The sequence below is a fragment of the Mustela nigripes genome, chromosome 3, assembly GCF_022355385.1.
Source record: "Mustela nigripes isolate SB6536 chromosome 3, MUSNIG.SB6536, whole genome shotgun sequence".
Classification (NCBI taxonomy): Eukaryota; Metazoa; Chordata; class Mammalia; order Carnivora; family Mustelidae; genus Mustela; species Mustela nigripes.
In genome coordinates, this window is record NC_081559.1 from 74,027,616 (window position 1) to 74,042,728 (window position 15,113).

The 15,113-nt window shown below is 35.8% G+C and overlaps 1 protein-coding gene across 17 annotated transcripts in view; it reads right to left on the reverse strand.

The window, feature by feature from the left end:
* Positions 1-15,113, reverse strand: part of ZNF385B (zinc finger protein 385B) — a 400,466-nt gene that overhangs the window by 74,352 nt on the left and 311,001 nt on the right. Inside the window, exon 1 of one of the 17 annotated variants that reach the window (XM_059394271.1) lies at positions 9,777-9,795. The exons of the other annotated variants lie outside the window; for them this stretch is intronic. The gene's annotated coding sequence lies outside the window, so the exon portion shown is untranslated. Of the gene's footprint in view, positions 1-9,776; positions 9,796-15,113 lie in introns of those variants that run through there. 17 annotated transcript variants of the gene reach the window in all.

A 15,113-nucleotide genomic window follows, 5' to 3' on the forward strand; every position in this document is an offset into this window, starting at 1 on the left:
TTATCTTCAAGATTTGATGTTCTGGGTTGCCTGGGTGGTTCAGTTCGTTAAGCATCTGCCTTCGGCTCAGATCATGATCCAGCATCCCGGGATCATAGCCTTGCGTGGGGCTCCCTCCTCAGTGGGGAGCCTGCTTCTCTCTCTCCCTCTGCCTCTCTCTTTTTTTTTCTCTCTCTCTGTCAAATAAATAAATAAAATCTTTTAAAAAAAAAGAGTTGCTTTCCTATGACTATAATATTTTTTGGCCAATGGATGCATACAGATATGAAAGATCTATAACATCTGTCAAAGACAAGATAACAAAAAAATTCTTATGAAAATGTTAGATGTCCTCATGAGAGAATGCAAAAAAATTCAGAAAATTTTTAAGAAAAATGAAAACTATGTGGAATCTTTTAGGAAACTAATAAGAATTTAACTCTACTATGAATTTTAATAGCAAAGAAGAAATAAAATGATAAATCCTATGAATATATTTTTTTCCTTGTGGGAAAGTTACTACCTCCAAAGGTAGTCCAAAGGTAAGTACTACCTTACTCAATAAGGTATAGTCATATTTAAAAAACAGCCCAAGATATGCATAGTTGACAGTGAACTATGTCACCCCCTGTTTCCCAAAAAAGTCCCACTAACAAAGCTAGAGTACATGCTTCAGAGTGTTGGGAACAGGAACTGGATTCACCAAGAGAATCTAAACTACACAGGTCAGCTGTTTCCTGTGTTATTTAGTATTGTGTCTTCTCAGGGTGAAATAAAAAAAAAATTGTATCAGGAATATGGACCGAAGAACAATTTTTCAATAGATGCAAAATACTCAAGAAGATAGAGATTCAGCTAAGGATAGATCATGAGAAGATCATGAGAAGCAATTATTCTGTAGTACATCATAGTACATCCATCCTGCAGTTTGGAAGGACCGGCTAATATCTGAGATAGAAGACAGGCACTTTGTTCTTGACCTTTCTTTTTGTTTTTAAAATAGTGACTGGAAAACTGCCTCCAAAACTTTGTCTTCAAGATTAAATGTCCATAACATAAAATTCAGTGCCAAAAGGAAGTCTGAAAAATACCTTAAAAAAAAAAAAGAATTCTCCGTACTTTAGGAGGAAAAAAATGCCATACCAGTAACCAAAGACTACTTGCGGATACTTATGATGTAGCTTTAAAAGTTATTGGTCCAGGGGCGCCTGGGTGGCTCAGTGGGTTAAAGCCTCTGCCTTTGGCTCAGGTCATGATCTCAGGGTCCTGGGATAGAGCCCCATATCAGGCTCTCTGCTCGGCAGGGAGCCTGCTTCCTCCTCTCTCTCTGCCTACTTGTGATCCCTCTGTCTCTGTCAAATAAATAAAAGAAATCTTAAAAAAAAGTTATTGGTCCAAAGTCTCTAAATACAAGTAAGTAAGAATATGTTTGCCTGTGTTCTGGTAAACAGTCTTAAAAAAAAAAAAGTTACATTGGCTTCCTTAGACACTAGGAAAGCACTGAGCTTTCTTGATTTAAAAATCAATACACCTCCCAAACAGCAAGATGCATTAACTGACATCCTCTCAAAACCATTCTGTCAAAGCTGAGTTTGAAAGGCTGTTGGGTAACGAATCAGATAGATCCTGATGGTGAAGCAAAACAGGTCCGTGACACAAATTAAAAAGGTAGAAGATGAAAAGAAAACCCCATCAGGCAAGAAGAAGTGCAAGCGGAAACCCGGGCCTGTTTCGATGTATTCTTTATTCTGCGAAGCAAAGTGGAAATGAAATGTTTTTTCCCCAGATGCAGGACCATGTTTCTTACCCTTGCGCTAAGAAGAAAGCTGACAGTTGAGGACTGACAAGGCTCAAGGCAAGACAAGTGTTCCAGTCCTAAGCATCTCAGGTTCCTTCTCTCCATAGCATACTCTCATTACACAGTGGTAAAATGTCAGAGATCATCTATGTTTTCAAACTGGTTTTTAAATTTTTAATTTTAGTCTGAGCTTCTGAACCGCCCCCCCCCCCACCAAAGTCATCCTAATTGAAAACAATAAACACTGAAAATGATGCTGGTTACAACTGGTAGGCCAGGCCCCACACCCACCGGCCCGATTTTAGTCCAGCTTCCTCACTTGAGAATGAGAAAAGATTTGGAGAATTTTAGTGACTTGCTTGAAACCCTTCAGCTAAGCCCAGAACCCAGATCTCTTGCTACAGTCACCAGATTTACAAATAAAAGTATAAGATGCCCAGTTAAAGCTGAATTTCAGATAAACAACAAATCATTTTTTTTAAGTAAACATAAGTGCCAAACATTGTATAGGATATTCTTATACTAAAAACAATTTGTTGTTTATCTGAAATTTAACTTTAACTGGCATCTTGTATTTTATCTCTCCCTGATTCCTTTTTTTTTTTTTTGTAATTAATTTATTGATGTCATCTCTACACCCAGTGTGAGGCCCAAACCCACAATCCCAAGGTCAAGAGTTGCTCACTCTTCCAACTGAACCAGTCAGGCACCCTCCCTCCCTATTCCGTGACTGCCATCCAAAGACGTCATGACTACATCAATATTGATTCTACTGGTCCTTCTCCTTACAAGCTTTTTTGTCATACTTAACATTCTAGGACTTTTATTAGGAAAGTAGTCCCTGAATGGTTTTGTGGACAAGTGACATCAAAAATATTTTACGTCATATATTTATCTTGTTGCTGCCTTTTTATATGGATGTATATGTGTATACTCTTCCAGCAAATAAAGATTTTTGGTTCAAGTCTGCATTTATATTATACAAAATGTACCTACCATACTTGTAAAGTAAAATAAAGAGCTTCAGTATTATATGCCTCACTCTGTTCTCTGCAGTGATAATTGCTTTATTGAATAAGGCTCTGTTAACGGTACAGCTTGACATTTAACATTTATCCATTTAATTTATAATTATTTTTAGGTGACTGCAAGGCGGCTACAGTTCAAACTAAAAGTAGTCTGAACTGAACTGTCTTTCTTCTTCTCTGAGTTTTTTAAGGAAATGCAGTCACTGGCAGGTGAAACTATTTTATCCACCAAATTTGTTTCAAATATACATAAAGCCCTTTCTGCCTCTGTATATTCTGAATACAGCAACATCTAAAGGAGGAAAATGAATACAGTAAATGAAATCATCACATTAAAAATGTGTCTAGCTTGCTCATATTTTGGCCATGGGTATCTCATCAAAATTCCCTAGTCAAGCAATGGAGAAACACCTACATGCACCACGTAGCGAGCTGTTAGGAAATATAGAATCCCTCAGGAACGTTCATAAAAAGTTCGAATGTTATGGAGCAAAAGCCATTTGTATTTATAATCTATCTACTCCTTATGAAGATTTTTAGAAATGTTTCTAAATGTTTCTGTTTCCCATTTGGAAATTCAACCTATTGGGATGCTTGGCACCTTCAAAGTCTTCATAACACTCATTTGGAATTTTTATTCACCCTTTTTGCCTCCCTCAACATTTAACACTTTTACTAAAAATTGGACAAATACCTCTATGTAAAACACAAGAAGTTCATATGTCACTCTATTTGAAAGGTTTTGTATAATTATCTAGGAGTCACCAGATTTCTGCCACACAACAAACAATATCACAAGAACGATTGTTGGCAGTTCTCTAACCACTGCAGTCCACTGGCCTCCTGAAGCTGGGGTTAAAAGCTGGCCTCTGGAAATCAGTCATGGTCTCGGCAGAGAATAATATTTCAGTGATATGAAAGCTGAAATGGAGACTATAATCTTTTGTGATTACCCTTAAGGCCGAAGCAAACGCAAAAAGGAAAGTCCATGAATTGCTGATAATTTCCTGTGATGACTGATTCCCAGGAAATTCTGATATAACTCTTGCTCTGTGAAGAACTGATGGCTCCGCAGAACTGTCGCTTCAAAGACCTGCACCTCTGGATGTCACAATGCTTCTTCAGAAGCTACTCATCCATTAAAGGGGCCAGGCCTGTGAGGCAGCAGCTCTCCCTCTGAAGACAATGGGAAGTCTGATTGCACAAGGAGTGATGAGCTGTATGCTACAGGCTGTTTTTCCAGAGAGTTCTTTTATGAAGGAATTGATTGAAAATATAACTGTTTTAAACCTTTTTTCTCCTCCTAGAGGTTTAAAGATGGATATATTTCTCTGCTGTTCCTAATAGCTCCGTAACTATGATTATCTCAGCTTTTATAATTTTTAAGGTTTTACTTGTTCTGATATTTGTTTTCTCTGAGAAAAAAAATAGTTTTCATACATATGTGCATACTGTTCATGTCTATTTAATATTTTGGGGTAGGATATAAAACTACTCATCTCTTTTTGAGTAAGCATCAAATCTACAGTTAGATGTCACTGCTCAGAACACAGGTTAAGTGGGTCCTTCTTATACAACTGGCAACTGAAATTCAGGAGAAAAGGGGAGGCAGGGTAAATGGAGATCTCCAGCAGAAGTCCAAAGAATTTTTAGAATACATTTCCATTATCAATACATGAAGGATAATTTAATATATTGGCTTCTATGAATGGGTTTAAAATCTTTTTTAATTGTTATGTTAACATAATTGTTATATATATAATATATACATATACATATATTATATATACTATATACTATACATAGTATATGTAATAATATATATACTATACTATACTATATATAGTATACTATATATAAATCTATATAAAGTATATATAAATATATAATATAAAAGTATATATATACTATATATAAATCTTTTTAAATAGAATCTTTAATAGAATCTTTTTTAATTGTTATGTTAACATAATTTTTATGTTAACTATTGCTAGTTGAAAGAATAATGTGAGAATAAGATATGTGTATATATGTATATATTATATACTAAATATACTGTATATATGTATATATTATAGTATATATACTATATGTATATATTATATACATATATATTATATGTGTATATATGTATAATATACATATATATAATATGTTTGGAAGTCAACTGTATTTTATTTTATTTTTAAAAGATTCTATTTATTTATTTGGAAGAGAAAGTACAAACATAGGCAGGGGGAGAGGCAGAGGGAGACAGAAAGGGAGAAGCAGACACTTTGCTAAGCAGGGAGCCCAGTGCAGGGTTGGATCCCAGGCTCCTGGGATCATGACCTGAGCTGAAAGCAGACGCTTAACTGACTGACCCATCCAGTCGACTATATTTTAAAATAAAACAGAAAACACTGTTACATGTTAGTAGTCAGTGACAATGTTGCATAAGTGGACAGCTTTCAGGTTCAAAATATCTTTATCATAACCTAATATTATTGAAGGTAAACTGGCAAAATGGAATTCAGCCAAACCAGTGTGGTTATTTCCCGCCTTCGTTCTATACCCTCTCCCCAGCCCTGCTTCAAATTCAGCTGTAGCCTCTCTTCATTGCTTTTAGACAGCCAGGTAATTCTGATCTTTAAGCATGCCCTACTACTAACTCATTCAGCTAACAAATAGAGTACCTGCTTAGTAGCGGGCAGAACTACTTTAAACAGTATAAATGTCTTAAAGTCAAGAACCAGGTCTTAGCCATGTATATATCCTTAGCATCTACCTGAATTAGGATTGCTCGAATGCACAAAACCAGCCCCAGTGATAAATATAACTTGGTTTATTTAAGGCAATTGGCTAGGAAGATGAGATAAAGGGAATAGACATATTAATAAGAATATTAATTTTATTTATAAAAATCAAGCTTTGCTATTTTAAGTGTACTTTCTTAAACATGATCTCATTTGGTATTCATAGAAACTGAATTGTTCAAGACAACAATAAGGTGATACGCTGGCATGCCTGGTGGCTCAGTCCAGAGAGCATGAGACTTGATCTTGGGGTTGTGAGTTCTAGCCCCACACTGAGTGGGGACTACTTCAGAATAAAATCTTTAAAGAAATAATATTGTAAAGCAGGGTCAGGCCTGGTTAGTACTTGGATGGGAGAAATAATACGGTGATATGTTTTATAGTTATGATTTTTTTCACAGAACTCGCACTACATTTCAGAAGTTTTCTAAATATTCAGTCATATCCTCAATCCTCCATAAGCAAAATAAGCCCAAATTTTCATGATATAATGATAAGGGTTATGAACATATATTAACTCTAGTTGTAAAATAAGGAAAAGTAGAACTAAATGACTTTCTCAAGATCAAAGAAAATGAATGTAGATACCGGTGTCATGGCTCCCAGTCCAGTGCCCCTTCCCTTCCCAGTGCACTAGATCACTCTCCCTTCTTCCCTCCTCCGTTCTGATTCCTGCTTCTCTACGGGGCATGAAGCAGAGTCAAGACCATGTAGGACTGTTAGAGGCTTACTTTGGAACAATGCAAGCAGAATTACCTCTCTGAGATCAGAAAGAACGTTCCAAGTGGCTTTGGGGAGGAGGTGGGATATGACAGATGAATGAGTGACGAAGTAAATGCTACCACCTCTTTAGAAGCTAAGTACTTCAAAAGTTGAAAATTAAGTATATACCATGTGATAGTAGCTATTACTAATAATTTCAGCATCTAATAACTTCAGCTCATTTTTGGGAAATGAAGTTTTTGGAGGTTTGATACTATTATGACAAAGAATCAATTTACATATTGTAGATATTTGGTATCTATATAAAAAAATCAATTAAATTAGACCCAGAAACATATTTTTAATTATTGCAGACTTTATATACACCTAAAATTATTGTAAATCATAAACCTGTGAAAGACATCAGCTATCTTTTCTACTACAACACTTTATTTGGTTGCAGAAACTGCTCACAATAAGAAAAAAGGATGAGACTGACGAGACAATTCTATCTTCTAAATAGAACACACTGCAGGGATGCCCAGCTGGCTCAAATGATACATTATGCCACTCTTGATCTTGGGGTGATGGGTTCGAACCCCATGTTAGGTATACAGATTACTTAAAAATAAAATCTTAAAAAATTAAATTAAAAAAATAGAACACACTGCAAAGGAGAGTTTTTCAATCTGACTTTAGGTCCCGCAAGGATTTATTGGGTATTTTAAAAAGTATGTACTACTTGAATAACCTGTTATAAATAGACACATTTCAATTCAAGTTATGTCAGGATGGAGACTGCTCTTGCTTGTCTGATACTTAGCTTTTTTTCCTTTTCAGTGGCAGAGCTGTTTACTGGAAGAAGTGTGAAGACTGGATTATATTCTTCAATCTTCCATTTTGCAAAAAGGGTGCAACAATGACACATGTAGCCTATTTTCATATGTGGGTATGTTAAAAGAATTAATTGTAGAATATCTTTAAAATATGCTAAAACCTTCTGATACTAGAATTCCATGAAAATAAGGTGTTGTTCATATAATTTAAGTTTTTCCCATCCTATTTTAAGCATCAGAACATAAAAAGGAAGGTATAAAAATCAAATTGACAGCTAAATCTGTGAAAAAAGTATTTTTCCAAGATTCCTATGTGGTTCCACAAAGATGTTGAAATTTCACAGATTGCTCAATAGCACTGACAATTCTGAAAGTAAAGGGATTGGAAGATTCCAAAACATGTTTTTCCTTCCCCAAAAGTGATTTGAAACCTAATTCTGAATATAAGAACCTGGGCGGGGGGCAGGGGGAGCACACAGTCTGTGCTATTGGCTGGATTCCCAAATTTTTGATAAAAGTTTTTCAGAAAACAGCACCATCAATTAATGTTTATAGATTGATCAATTTAGAAATAACTTTTTGGGCTGTAGGAATGTTTTGCACAATAATATTTTACTACTTCTTATATTTATGAAGCTACCTTACTTGACCACTGGCACATGAAGAATTGGTCACTGAGAGAAACTAAGAACAAGGCTATTGTTGGTTTCTTCTTTGAATTAACTGGTAAGAACAAGGTAAATTATTTTAAGAAGATGGTAAATTATTTTAAGAAGATGGCCTGACAGAGACACTTTTTCCAAGTTGACTCTGCTCTTGAAAAATGCTGACCTGGGATAGTGCCAAGACTGAAGACCTGTCTCGCCAGAAAATCTCATGTGCCCTCCAAGTACACATAATCCTTGAAACTCTAGCACTAAAGATGAGGCTCCAGAGCCATGCGAGGTTGAGACTGGGATAATGAAATAGACATTCGAGAGGACAGAGCATGGGGGAACTACAGATGCCTCTTTTCATAGGCTTCTCAAACCTTGTGTTCCTTTACTGCATAAGGGCCCATCAAAGTCTTAATCTGTGTTTCTTGGCAGCTTAATCAACTGAACTGACTATTTATTATGAACAGTATTCTCTATTATATTATGGTGAATTACACAAGAGGAAGTAGTAATGTCAGACAGTGAGCAGATTCTTATTCGTTATAACCCCTTTCTTAGCACAATGACTGGCATGTGAGGACATTCAGTAAGAGGTTGTGAATGAATGCCTTTTCCTAGATGCCATGCACAAATAATTTATTTGGGGAGAGAGAAGGTGTATGACCATACATTATATAAATACACATGCACACACACATGCACACATACATACCATATAAATAATACCCACATATTCTAAAGGGATTTCAATATTACGTAGAGAAAAGGAGATCTAAACACAAAGTCTGTAATAGGCAAACCTTGATAAGGCAAAGGATATGACAAATTTTAAAAGATACGTTTGTAGTTTGAAGAGGGAGACAATAGTACAGATGGTCACTATGTAGTATTTTTTTCCCTCCCAGGTAATATTTACATACTTTTTCTCTGTCATATTGAATAGGGATGAAAAAATTTCCGGGCAGGAATCTATGCTTAAATATTTGTATAAAAATCTTCATTAGTTTTGTACTGCATTTCAAAGATGGATTCCTATAACATTTTTTTTTTCTAATGACCTAGGGGGTTGCTGTTGGCTTTTTAAAATCCAATAACAGACCATCATCTCCAAAGAAATTTCAGTAACCATGGAAAATTTCAAGTTGGCATATTTTAATATACATTTCTTTAGGACACATAGAAGAATAAGGTACTTCAATATATCTGAAGCATAATCATGAAAATAAAAATTCAACCCTATCCTCTTTTTTATGTTATTTTTATTTATTTTATCTCTATTTTACTTTTTTTTCTTTTGGATAAATGTATCATTTCAAGTAGCTGTACATATTAATATCCTAGGAAACAAGGAATATATAACTTCTTAATGACAGCAAATCATTATAAGAGTAAAAAAGAACCCTCAGTAGCAAAAATTCACAACTAAGTGCATTAGCAGAGGTAAAGTATTGTATTTAAATCAAATTAAAGAAAAAATCAAGTAAAAGGGAAGTATGTATCCAAATGTTTAAATAAAAACTTCATTAGGTAGCAAAGGTATTAAAGACAGATTAAAAAGTTAAACGTTTTGGCTCACTTCAGGTTTCCTTACAGTGACATCTCATGAGACACATGGTATGAATTAATAGTGAAGTAAGTATGATTTTGATTCTCAGTTTCTTTATTTTGTACCTCCTTGATAAATATATTGTAATTATATTATTATTTTTGGTACAAGAAACATTTTAAATATTCATTGAAATTGTCAAACTATGAATAATCCAGAATCTCAAAGAGTTTAGAATGAAAAATAGTAGACATACAGGTCATCTCACAGATTTTCACGGATGATTCAGAGTCATATAGTGATTTTGGATTTTATACTCAGAAATAATCTTTATTCTTTTCCACATATTTGTTTATGTGTCAGGAAAAATGAATTTCAAGGGATGTAGTAAAAATCAGATTATTTTTCACAGAACTAAGATTGCTGAGCCTCTTACAATAAAGCAGCAGTGACCTCTATTGCGCCCGGAGCAGTTGCAAAAACAAGGCAGGACTCAGGAAGACATCTGAAATAGTAAACATGGGAAGTACCTGCCGATTAGCAGAGAAATTGATAGGTGACTGTCGTCTCAAGGTTACTCTGGATCATATCTATAGCTCCAGAGGGTCACGCAAATACATCTGTTCATGTTCCCCATATGTGGCTGTTGAAACTTAACCTACTTATTGTCACATACAATATATAGGTTGGATAACAGTCTTAGTTTGTTCGGGCTGCCGTAATGAAATACCATAGACTGGGTGGCTTCAACAGCAGACATAGATTTGATCATGATCGTGGCAGCTGAGATCAGTGTCCCAGCATCATTAGATTCTGGTGAGAGCTCTCTTCCTGGCTTGCAGATGGCTGCGTTCTCACTATGCCTGCACATGATGGAGACACAAGAAGCTTTCTGTGGTCTCTCCTTCTAAGTGCACTAATCCCAATAGGAGGGCCTCACCCTCATGACCTCATCTAACCCTAAATAACTCTCAAAGACCCCATCTCTGAATACTATCTGCAGGTGTTAGGGCTCTAAAATATGAATTTGGGAAAGAGGACACAAATATTTTGTCCATAACAGTATGTAGATATATCTTCTAAAGGGGCTTACTTTATTTTATTTTTAAAGGTTTTATTTAATCATTAGAGAGAGCACAAGCAAGGGGAGGACAGGCAGAGGGAGAAGGAGAAGCAGACTCCCCTCTGAGTAGAGAGTCAGATGCAGGACTTGATTTCTGGACGCTGAGCTCATGACCTGAGCCAAAGGCAGACACTTAACTGACTGAGATCGCTGGCGCCCATGGCCTTATTTTATCATACTAAGCTGATGCTATCCACCCTGCTAAGTATGCAATTTATTTCAATTCTGAAGCTGTCTCTTCTTACAGTTAACTAAGCACCAAGTACTACCCTGGTTGTTAAACACCAAATATTAAACACCAAGTATTATCTGCATTGAATGAAGATAAAGATTGAAACCATAGTAAAGGACATGAGAAATTCTAATTCTAATAAAAGAAACAATTGTGTATAATCTGGTACCTACCAAAACATTATGTATAGTAATTAAAGGATGACTATGAGGCATTTGGTGAATTTAAATAAAGTGAAAAATAAAATGGTGAAAATAGCTCTATTGGGTTACCAAAAAATCATTCTTTCTGGCTTTTCTTTAACACTATGAAGTTGTTACTATTTTCACTTTGCCTATATTTCTTGGGTTTTGTTATCTTGCCTTTTCCAGTCTTTTATTCAATTTCTTTTAAGTTTCTTAGGGACTAGAGTATTTTTGTCTGTTTATTTTGTTTATCCTCTTCCTCAAACCCAGTACTCTTCAGTGCATATATTTTCAATAAAATCCAGGAATGAGTAAGTTTCCCTTTAAACTAGCCGCACTTAAGAATAGGACCAAAGATAAGAAATGTAAGAGATTTTTGCAAAGCTTCCACACCATCCACACAGAGAAAGCTGGAACTATAGCTGCAGAAAAGGTTGTAAATAAGTATTGCGCATGGGTGAAAAAAAGACGACAGTTCTCAGGAAAACAAAAAAAAAGTAAACACCTGGGCTTATCGCCTTGTGCTTAGAAAGGGCTCAGAAATGTTGGTATTTCCTTTGCTGGGTGGCGAAGCATGTACACTGAAAACAAAAAACTGGGGTGCTTTCCTCCCTCTGTTTCTCCTTCCCATCAGAAAGGTTTTATTGAGGTCCTGGGCCACCAGGCATAGGAAGATGAACAAGCTATAGGCCCTGCTCTCCAGGATCTGGCATTCTAGCAAATACAGTAATCAGGTCATGGGATTATGGTGTGACAACTGCCATCACAGAGGTAATCTGGGAGTACTTTGGAAATACAGAGGCCTGGCGCTTGATTCAGACTTGAAGGTCACAGAAAACTTTATGTGTGGGAGGTGATACCTAAGTTGGGCTCCGAACAACAAAGAGTTGAAGGTGGGAGGCCATGGTGGGAGTGAGGGAGCCTTAGTGGGTAGTCAGGTGAAGAAGCCCTATTAGGCTGTAGATAGAAAAGTTGAGATCTTTAAAAACTTAGGTTTTGGTTTGCAGAGTCTTTTACCTATAATTGTCTCAAAACAGCCCCTTGGTAAGATAAAACTGCTGGAGGGCAGAGTTCATATCACCGTTCTCCATCTTTGACCTAGAGCCCACCATAAATTCTCAGTGACCCAAACTCCACCCTCCCTAAACTCCAGACTTCCCTCTTTGGATGTCTGCTTGGACTGTGTCTTGAATTATATGCTTATGGTTCACATATAATCAGTGAGAGAGATTCTGTCAGTTGTGGAGTAGAAGGCAAGACAGCCACTGAATGAAGAATGTGAAGCTTATCTCTTCATTGTGTACAATTTAGTACAGAACAAGCATGTATTCTTTTTCGGAATATGACCGAATCCCATTTTTCAGTCTTGCTATAATTCTCATGTAACATTATCATACTCCACTGCAAAAACAGAAGGAAACTGTTACTTTATAGGTATTTTAAAAATCCACTTAAAACAAAACCTCAAAATTCCCAAACTGTCGATATGGTATTGGAATACAGTGTTTCTAGTCTTCTGATAATAATGATGAATTAAAATACTTCTTATTTCTTATATTTGCTAATGTTATCCTTGGTTAAAAGTAAAGTGATTATAATGGCATTCCCTTACTTTTCAAAGAATAAGTGGACTCTTGAATAGAGAATACCTTTAAAATTTGCTAACAAGAAATTTTAACTTTTAAAAATATATTCTGCCTCAGAGATACTGTTTGTAGAGGTCCATTTTACATTTTCAAAAAATTCTTTCCTCTTCCTACTTAACAATTCTGCTGAAAATTGCCTGCCATGCTTCCAGAGAAGAACATGAAAGATTTCTCATTGAGCTTTGTTCATATGGAGTGATGTGGTAGGTAACATGGACCAAAAGAACCAAAGGCATGGATGACCCAGAACATGAGTTTGAAAGTTAGGAGATTTTTTTTTAAAAGATTTTATTTTTAAGTAATCTCTACCCAACGGGAGGGGGCTCAAACTTACAAACCTAAGATCAAGAGTAGATGCAAACTGCCTGAGTCAGCCAGGTGCCCCTTAAGGTAGGAGATTCTAATTCAAGTGTCAGTTCTTCCTTTACTAATTCTCTCTCCTCCTCTAGACAGTGGAAATGACATGGTCTACTAAAATGTTCTAAGACTTGTGTTCTTTGAGGGATATAAAACATCACATATCTATAGTATAATTATTATTAGTGATATAAAAATGTTTTTCTAGAAAAATGTAGACAATGACTTTTATGAAGTTGTCCTAGGAAATCTACTAGATGATTTAGACACTGGGATAGAAAAGTCTATAGGAAAAGGTTTAGAGTAATCCAAATGGTAACTCAGTGCAAAATCATAGGTAACCCAATGATCCTAAAAATTCATTTATTTACCAGATGATAGAGGATCCTACCTGCAATGATTTAACCAAGAGTATTTTCATGTGAAAATTACACTTTTATTTTCTTCCAAGAAGAAAAAAAATTAATTTTTATTAGAATTATTCTTTGGGTTTTCTCAAATATTTCATATAGTTGCTATAAACAAACAAAAAGGCCAGTGAGTGTATCTACCAGCTATACAACATTAGCAAACCATTATGATACTGAATTTTTATCTAAAAAAAATTATGAAGACACTCTTTCCTTTTCTTAAAGCTTTTAAAAACATATATATATATAATATATATATTATATATATATACACACACACAAGGCATCTTGATAGTTGAAAAAAGTAACTTAGAAAAAAAAAGAAAAAAGTAACTTAGAGAATAGTGCGGATCATCCCATCACAGCTGTAAAAAGACAACAGTGATCAGGTTCCTGTTAAGTATGCATATAACATACTTCTAGAAGGGGGAGAGAGGGATGGATATAGGGTACTTTCCTCTAACGAAGGGAATAAACTTGTACACAGGGACAGGTAATGGTGACTCACACATTTTGCTTTGAACGTTAATGTTTTATTCGAATCTTTGAAGTAAGTATCCATATATTATTATTTGTGTTAAAAACAATGAACTGCAGTAGGAGCCATTCATGTCTCCCCACATCATCAGTGCTGCTTCCTGACAGTGGCCAGACCCCAGCTGTGGCTAAAAATGCTGTCTCCCAAATACACATTAATCAAAATACAAACACCTAGTAAGTGTTTGAAGACGAGTAGCTTAATTCAGTTATGTTTGGAATGTATCACCCACATTTCGGTAGAGGATAAAACAGCCACACTTGAGTTCAAGTTCTCTGAAATGGCACGTTGAGTTTTGGGTGGTCACGCCTGATGGATTCATGTGATCCAGGCGGGCATGACTTCTCTCACTGAGCTGCTTCGCTGCTCTAGAAACGCTGCTCACCTGTTTATGCCTTTCTTTCTTTCTTTTTCTTTTTCTTTTTTTTCTGTTTGACTTGTCTTTGAAAAACCCAGAAAAGACAAAGACATTCAACTGTTTATTCATTAAGTCAAAGTCAGGGCTCCTTAAAAAGTTGGCTGACCCCCTCCCTACCCCCTAATTACCTTGCAACACTAAGCCCTGACCGAAGTTCTGTCAGCAGATTCTATTTACAGCCCTTGAGGAAAAATCCTCTTTCTGTTTCACTTCGTACAGAAGATAAGTTTGCAAAAGGGAACATTTGGCAGTGCTTCAGATGCCCACTGTCTGGTGGTGTGGATAATGCAATTCTTTTGCTTGATGACGGCAGCTTCTATAATGCTGTATCACTCCTATAGACCATCATGCCCCAACTGATTGCATTTATTGACTAAAGAAATAATTCATACAATCACCTGAGCTGTTTAACCGTTTCTCTTCCTACAAGCTTAGCATTGGGCTGTGGGCTAAATTTATGCTGAATTTTATTGGTGAAAAGTGTCAAGCTCCACCTGGCATGCCTCCAAAATGTCTTTCAGCTGACCTGAGTGAAGAACATTGGCAATTATAGGTGAGGCACTAATACTTATTGCACGTTTTCAAGGGAATGCCAAAATATCGCACAATTGATACGTAGATGTAAAATGAGTTTTTTTTAATAATAAACTCACATTTGCATAACCCACAATACCTTCCCAATAAAAATTCTGTTTGTATAAGACCCAAAATACATCCCAAATAAAAGTGTATCTAGGTAGTCAAAGCATATGGTTTCTTTCTTTTTTTTTTTTTCCCAGAAGTAGGGGAAAAAAAAAAAATCAGCATGGCTTGCTATCTCTATATTGAGCATTTGAATAGCACCCCAGATATAATATGGGTTCT